The sequence below is a fragment of the Enoplosus armatus genome, chromosome 2, assembly GCF_043641665.1.
Source record: "Enoplosus armatus isolate fEnoArm2 chromosome 2, fEnoArm2.hap1, whole genome shotgun sequence".
NCBI lineage: Eukaryota > Metazoa > Chordata > Actinopteri > Centrarchiformes > Enoplosidae > Enoplosus > Enoplosus armatus.
Window position 1 is genome coordinate 5,976,208 of NC_092181.1, and position 6,734 is coordinate 5,982,941.

At 42.0% G+C, this 6,734-nt stretch overlaps 2 non-coding genes across 2 annotated transcripts; both read right to left on the minus strand.

The window, feature by feature from the left end:
- Positions 1-316: 316 nt before the first annotated feature.
- trnaq-cug (transfer RNA glutamine (anticodon CUG)) lies at positions 317-388 on the minus strand. The gene has a single exon. It is a non-coding gene; the product is annotated as a tRNA-Gln (tRNA).
- A 319-nt stretch (positions 389-707) lies between these two features.
- On the minus strand, positions 708-781 carry trnai-aau (transfer RNA isoleucine (anticodon AAU)). Its single transcript has one exon. It is a non-coding gene; the product is annotated as a tRNA-Ile (tRNA).
- Positions 782-6,734: the final 5,953 nt, after the last annotated feature.

Below are 6,734 nucleotides of genomic sequence, written 5' to 3' on the forward strand. Positions count from 1 at the left end.
TGTGATCAGTGGTGCTGATTGTGAATCAAAATAAGAAGGAAAATATATAAATCTTAACTTTTTGGAAGTTTTCTGCTTCGAATCAAAGCAATTACACGTTTAACTAAAAATACTATGCAGAAATAGTTTTTTCTCTGTATGCAGTGTTAAAGGTACCAGGAAGAACAAGTAGTGGCAGGAATGGCAAACATTACTCTGAGAAGCTCAGAAATAAAGATTTAATTCAGTATTTAACTCCCTGTCATTGTGTAAAACGCATAAACATGCAGTTAAAGACGTGACATTATGTGGCGAGGAGTGACGAAAACAGAAAAGCAGGTTCCACCGAGATTTGAACTCGGATCGCTGGATTCAGAGTCCAGAGTGCTAACCATTACACCATGGAACCTCCTCTTGCCGTCTGTGGCTTGGTATTTTGCTATATATAGTTACCCAAGTTAAAATATTGTGTCGTAGTATGGTTGTTTGTCTACATATTTATGCACGTGTTACTACTGTTACATGTAGACTGTACATAAGAGTTCTACAAGGAGAAAGATATCACGCAATTTCACGCACAGTTGTTGTTCCCGCTATCATTAATCACGTTAGCTAGCATATCTATGATGAAAAAGTTATGGAATTAAATGAAATGGCTGTAAATCAGTGGTTATCATCTTACATTTGCTAATAGTGTAGAAGTAGTGTATCAGAATAAGATAAAGAGTTGGCCCGTACGGGGATCGAACCCGCGACCTTGGCGTTATTAGCACCACGCTCTAACCAACTGAGCTAACCGGCCATGTCGATAGCTGGAACAGCTAAATCTTCATGTTTGTAATGCAAATAGTATTGTTTTACTTCAAGGTAAAGTAAAGCTGTTTTTTTGTTTATAGGACCTTACTCTTGAGATGCATCATCTCGTTTTCAAGAACAAAGAATATAGTAAATGACTGTAATGAGAAGACACAATAGGATATGAACAGGAAAAAAAGTGTTCAACAATTTGAACACAAAGTCCTCACAAAGACAAAGTCCTCATTTATCTTATACCTGCCCTTTATGCAGCCCCTCAGTTCATCTTTTATCTGAAACTGTATAGTTGTGACATCACAACCTTACGGATATTGAATAAAATACACATACCACAATACACCAATACACCAATACACATACACCAAGAGTACAATTAGCTAAAAATGGGTACAGCTCTGGTTTGCTTTTAGCCAGCACTTAACCTTTGTTGTGAAAACACACACACACACACACACACACACACACACACACACACACACACACACACACACACACACACACACACACACACACAGACTAGAAACACGTGTGTTGTGCGCCCAGTCGTGTTTCCATCAGTTCAGAGGACAATACATTGACTTCCATTAATTTCCCTGAGACTAACCCCCTAACCTAACAACTACCTGCCTAACCCTAACCTTAACTTAAACCTAACCTAACCTTAAACCAAGTCTTCACACTAAAATGTAATGATTTACGTTATGGGGACTTTTCTTGACCTGGCTCGACTGATTCTTATTAGACCAGCATATCATCGACAAACATCTCAGCTCTACCAGGGTGTGTGTGTCGCTGTGTGTACAGGAGGAGTGGCATTGCAGTTTTCTATAGCGTGGAATGGTTTATTGGTGTAAAGAACGTAAAACTCCTGTTTGCTCACAGGTGGAGCGATGCACAATAACAGGAATACAAACAGTAAAACCTGCAGAGAAAATCGTATCTACGTCTCCCTTGTAGACCAGGCGAAGTGAAGTTCTCGGGAATCTGATACTAAACCCCATTACTGATCCAAATCCATGCACCACTCAAATGAAGTGTGTGTGTGTGTGTGTGTGTGTGTGTGTGTGTGTGTGTGTGTGTGCATGCATATGTCGCTTTAAACCAAGAGAAGGAAGCAGCAAGCTACTGTGTGACTCCTACTAGGCTGGCATATCGTCAGTGTGTCACCATTTGTGCATGTGTTTATTTGGGATGAATCACAGCTCTGGCTCGTGCACATGTTCAGAGTTGCACTCATGATGCCTCGCTACACGGCCTGAGGGAGCCACATACCCTCGCTCAGCCACACCCCTGCCTTTTGCTTCAGATTTTGTGGGAGCCATATCAAGCACACTTTGAGGTGCCAGTGTTGGCAAGGCTTAGCAGATGCACATGACTAACTGATATGTAATACTGCCTAATCTGTGCTGGAGTTTAGGACTTCATAAAATGATTGTTGTTGTTTTTCCCCCTTTCTGGTTGGCTGATAAGGTGCAGCGAGTGCAGCTGTATTTTCTTTACACAGGCACACAAGGCACTTACGCACACACACACACACACACACACACACACACACACACACACATGCAGCCTGGTAGTCAGTGGAAAAGTACTGGACAAAGCAGAGACTGTGACTGCACACCAACCCTCAACGCTGCCATCGACAGTCCGACACACAAAGCCACGGTCGCCTACTGAGTGTATTGAATGACACACGGGGACACTGTGTGAGATCAAACTCATTATTGGACCACTCCGTGCATAATCGGTGTCGCTATTACCGCCACAACAGCCACTACAGTGCATAATTTAAGAGCCTCGACAGTGCACTTCTGCATCTAATGTAGGTTTTTTAGTGTGCAGTTTCGCAGTGGACGGGGATGGACTGTAACCACAAGCTTTCCCAAATGTAACCATACCATAGTTGGCAAACAGTGGCACTGAATGTAATCCAGCATTTTGCAGAATCTATTAACACTGACATTCTTGTCTGGTGATTGGGTTGATCCCACAGGAAAAGACACATGTTGCAGGAGCAGGCAGTCAGCATCACTATTGATATATATATATATATATATATATATATATATATGAAAATATGAAATGCTGTTATTATTTGGATTACACACGCAGTGACTTCCAGTAAATGCTGCGCCTCCAAATACGGTACAAAATGTTCAGTCTGTCTCTCTCAGTCTGTTCCCCAATTGCTGGGTAGGCTTGTACTCTGACCTGCTGCTACAGGAAACAGTAAAAGCTGTCAGAGAAACAGGGACATGACATATGATGTTTATCTATGTATAGTTCCTCTGTGTAAGGAGAGGCTATTTCTTTTTACTTTTAAAGGCACTGATTGAGATTTTAAAAAGTGGGAGTGGGATGGTGCATCTGCCCGAGCACGCAGTAATGATCAGTTATCCTGAGGGACCTCTGACCTGCGCTGTGATGCATTACAGCCAACAATAGTGTTTTTTTATTCCTAAACGTGTGTTTCCCTCCTTGTGTGCAGCCACTGGTTTCCATTCATTTACATACTTTGGCACCAATAAGTGCAGACATGATGGTAACGGCGCTGGACTGAAAACCAAAAACATTTGAACACTTCACAGCTTGCTTTGGAAAGCATTCAATAGTAATGTAGGGAATATGTGATTTTTAGTAAATCAACAAAAACACAGGGCAGTGATACAACCCATCACATGAACACACACACCACAACACTTCAAGACAGAAGGAAGGGCTGGTTTCCACAGGAGATGGCATCGGTGGGTTTGTCTCCTCTCCGGGAAGAAGTCCTGACTCCAGCTTGAAGACTTGGATGCCAGATCTCAAATGACCAGGGCGGGTGACATTTCAGACCAGCTGCTGGAGACAGGTTAACAGGGACACAGCAGCATCTCTGGGACAGGGCACCAAAGAAATGAAAGAAATCAGATGAGGGGACGAGAGAGGAGAATGGAGTAAAACCAGGAAACAACCGGAGGAGGGAAGAGTAGACTGTCAGAACATTGTCTCGTAGCTGTCTGGTCCATAAAGAGGACGCTGTCTGTCTTTTTTTCTATCCATTATTTTTTATGATTTTGCTCTATTCAAACCCTAACCCTGGCCTGCACCAGGAAAGAATACTTGAATGTGGGGTGACTTTTGTTTTTCAGGGAAACTGAATGCAGCCATATACCAATTAGCTGGGGAGCGGCTATAATTAAAAGCAACAGTATCCTTTGCTTTGAAACACGAGCTCCTGCCTCCTAATTAGAGTGTGTTGATTGCATCCATCTGTTATAAATAGAGTTGAGCGTGGTCCTCGGCAGCTTTAAGTGTTTGTGTTTTAGCAAGAGATTACATTTTATATATTTTATTTGACGTGAAAAATGTTTGCCACCCAGGGTTTTCATGAACTCTCTCTCTCTCTTTTCATTAAGTCTGAGGCTTTGCACCAAAATATAAACATCCCACCAATCCATCAAAGCCCTCACTTTAGAACATTATTCATTGCTGAAGAAAGCCGAAACAATCCTCAGTTCAAGACTGGACCATTCGAATTTTACAGGGAACAATGTTAGACAAGTGGAATAAGGCCGACAAGCTCAGCCTATCACACAGCGTCAGTAAACTTTCCAGTACTTGACAAAGTCATGTAGGCGGCTGCATGTCGAAGCCACTCAACATAGTGGGTAGTTTTGGCCCCAAGCTCAAATGTCGTCTAATGTCTGTTGGACCAGAAGTGATAAATCGAAACTTGGTCATATGAGAGCATTTGCACTTAAGCAGTCTGTATTAATAGTTCTGTTTGGGGTGTTGATGGCCAGCAGTCAAAGTGCTGGTCTTTGTGACAGTGGGGGTGATACATGGCTTTACACAAGGTTCCTGGTGGTTCGAACACAATGGGACTGTCGCTGTTTAACACAAATATGTCGTCTGTCTCTTAATACAAAATGGCTGCAGTTTAATGCGCTGCTGTGCTTTATTCTTAACTGTAAATACTTGATAGAAATCTACCACTAGAGGTCACTACTACATCTACTACATCTGAATGGACCGACCCGTCCAGTTTGGGAACTGGTCTTCGCAGGAATCATAAATGAGCCAGAACACCACAGAAACAATCTACTGTTGCATGATTCTGTCTTCGTCAGTAGTGGGCAGCTCAGCTGAACAACATGTCTCTAATTCAGTTACTTGAAGCTGTAAACAGTTACATTGGCAAAATATACAAAATAACCACGTTGCAAAACTAAAGCCAATTTTGTGTTTTATCATTTACTGAATGAGATAACTACACAGGACTACACAGATCATCATTGTGTGGTCTTACTTGTCTCACCTGTGTATCATCAAGTGACCTTAGATCTGCTCCAGCATACAGTTTAGCAGCAGTTCAGCTGGACCTGAGCTTGTTTTAACAGGGCAATCACCTTAAATCTCTAAACGTACCAGTTTAACTGAACCATTAAACCTATAGCTAAGCTATAGGACTTAACTGCTCACACTGCCAGAGCCCTGATGTTTCAATAACCACAAAAAGGGGTTTGAGGTCCCATTGAAACAATGCCTCAGGCCACGTCCCCTGTCAAGTCCTCATTCAGACTTTAAAGCAACAAGCTAACAGAATCTTTCGCGCCTCATCTTCTCTCAGTTTAGCAGTTGGCTAAAAACCCAAACGTCCATACCGTTAGCTTTCTAACTGTGTGGTTTAATAGACCCATTTAGGAAAAAATGACCAGATCCTCTGCTTTGTCACAGCCTTGTAAAGCTCTGTTGTGTCACATGTGACTCTGGCAAACGTGTTAGATGACAGTCCAAATGCTAACTGCTAAGCTGACAGTACTGCAGGAAAAGTAGTCCACAGCCTCCCAGCCAAGATGTATCTGTTTGGCTTTGACTGCTCAACATAAAGTTTACTGTTTTGACTCAATAAAACAAATGCAGATGATGTGCCTCATTCCCTTAATCATAATTGTTGAATGGCTCTTTTGTAACCCTGCATGTTGGCTTTAATCACATGCAAATCACATTTTTGGCTGGTTGAGCCACAAGAGTACGTACTGGTCAACAAAAACACGTAATCTCACTCACATGTTTCTAGTGCGTGGCAGTTTTCATTGAAACTGTGTGACTGGGTTTGGCTCAGATCCACCTGAAGCATTTTATCTTGCACATTGAAAGAGCATCATTTGTCAAACTGGAGTTCCAGCTTGAGGGGCTACTTGGAAATTGTCTTGATCTGGGAAATGTTGAACAGGAGATCCATAGTGATAATACAATGATGATTATAGTGGTTTGCAAGTGACATACTGTATGTTCCTGTGTTTTCTTGCACTCCAGTGCTTTGGATGTGAAATGAAACGAATGAAGACGGTGGGGGAAATGTGCTGTGAAACACCCTCCGTGGCTTCTCTAATCACCGTTCATTAAAACTCTGAGTTAGTTAATAGTAGTCTGGAGTAAAGAGTGCACAGTAATGATCTGGACGATTGTCTTAAAAATCGGAAACCGTAGTCTGGCTCCGTCCAAAGGCAACAAAACCCGCCCACCAGCACCCCTAAAGCTCACTAACATGTTAACGTTATATCTCGTTTGTTTATTCTGTAAAAAACCCTTCACACAGAGCCAGACTAGCTGATTCCCCTTATTTCCAGTCTTTATGTCACACAGACCCGAGAGTGGTATCAAAATATCTGACTATTCTTTTAAGTTGAAAGTCAGCACCATAACCTCATATTCACTATTTCATTTAAATTCCAATGTAGTGGAGAACAGAGCTAAAACAATGAAGCATAATTGCTGTTCACTGAGAGCAAGACACCTTGTGCAATGGACTGCGTGCCTTCAAAGTGATGAAATTAACGCCTCTTGAATAATGCACACGGACTTCTCCGGTGGACTACAGTTTATATTTGGACTGCCACAACAAAATTCAATTCTCAAAATAGAAACAAAATACTACAAGACTTCTTGGA